Genomic DNA, 1,791 nt, shown 5'->3' on the forward strand with positions numbered 1-1,791 from the left:
TAAATTTGTCCCTAGGTTTGATGATTCTTGTGCTTCTTTTTCTGTGCCCCGCTGAAGAGTGTGTTTTAGGGCAAAACAGATCAATGAGCACATCCACGACAGACACCAAAGGTAACCTGGTACTCTCTGATGTACAAAACAACCATCACCCTACACTCCACATGTATAGAAATATCAATCAAACACAAGGAGAAAACAAACAATCAGAAACAAAACAACGACAATGAGAAAAGAAGAAAAGAAAAAAAAACTTGCAGGAAAAATGGAAAGGAGGAGGCAAATCAAGCTATGACAAGGAAGCAGGAAAGAAGGGAGAGAGCAGGGTTAGAAGGAAAGAAAGAGAGAAAAATGCAGAGAGAGACAAAAAAATATATATATATATATACACCCCCACATATATGGACATATATATCCACATATAATCACATTTATATATGTGTATTTAAAAAACTAAAATTACTAATGAAATAGAAAAATCCAAAAACAACCAACACAAGCGATCAATGGGAAAAACAAAACAAAACCCCCAAACATCTAAGAGAACCTATTTAACAATAACAATATAACACATCAAAAGAGAAACTCAAACGGAACATAACAAAAAAAAGGGGGGAGAAAAAACAAGAAATAACCAGTTCCAATCTTGACTGAAGTCCACCAAGCTCTCCCCAGGTTTTTGTCTGCTATACACACACTCCTGTGCATCTTGTGGGGGCAGAGCCAGCCGCCTGGAACCTAGCGTGAGTTTGGTAATGTAGGTCTATTTTAGAAGAGTGAAGTTATGAAGTGTGATTGGTAGTTTTTTTACAAAATCAGTGTTATTTCTGCTCGTGCTTGTCCAGAGGCACTCTGATTTCTGCGCAGCCAGAGGACTGGATGTGCATCTTCAGGTCCTCTTTCCACTGGTGCTGTTTGAGGGTGGGGTTGGAGATTTCAGAGCTGCTGGTAGGCCTTCCTGTTCTGCTTCCCCAGACGCCTAGGAGAGGTGGGGGCGGGGACAGAGTGTTTAGTAGCTCCCACCTGCAGCCTCTTCTCTTGTAAATTACTCAACCCACAGGGAGTCAAGCACCTTTGTTCTGACTTACTCCTCTCTTCAGGAGTCAGCCTCAGGCTCTGGCAGGAAGGGGGCCAAGGTTTCTGTGGGAGGGTGGGGGTGTGCAATTATCTATGCAGTTTATTTTTCCTATCTGAGAGAAAAGGGGAAAAAATAAAGAGAAAAAAATAGGAGAAAGAAAAAAGCCTCCTCGATGCCAGGCACCCCCTGGCAAAGCAGCTCATGTCTCCACAGCTGTGGTGTGTGGGCTGTGTCTCCACGCTTCTCGCTTCCCTCTTGTCCTGCTCGCTGGTTTGAGATTTCTGCCTCAGAAACTGTGCTCCCTAGGGCTCCTGTCGGACTCCCAGCGGGGATGGTCAGCACCAGAGGCTGAGCCCGCCCAGATGCTGGAAAACACTCTGTCTTGTCTTGGATTCCCGCAGCTCCACACCTGTGGGCGCAGACAGACTGTGCCTCTGCTCAAGCCTTCCTCTCTCCGTCCCCTACTTGCCCGGCCTGAGGATTCTGCCTTAGCATGGACTGGATGTGTAGGGAGCGAGAGCCGTGGGAACTCTCCAATCTTCTCTATGAGACCCTGAGTCTCAGCAGCCGTGGGCGTGGACAGACTGTGCCTCCGCTCACACACCCCTCTCTCCGTTCCGCTCCATGCACGGCTTGAGGATGCTGCCTTAGCGTGGGCTGGAGGACTAGGGAGTAAGCAGCGGGAACTCTCTGATCTGCTCTCTGAGACCCCGAGT

Source organism: Hipposideros armiger, unplaced genomic scaffold (assembly GCF_001890085.2).
Source record: "Hipposideros armiger isolate ML-2016 unplaced genomic scaffold, ASM189008v1 scaffold_545, whole genome shotgun sequence".
Lineage (NCBI taxonomy): Eukaryota > Metazoa > Chordata > Mammalia > Chiroptera > Hipposideridae > Hipposideros > Hipposideros armiger.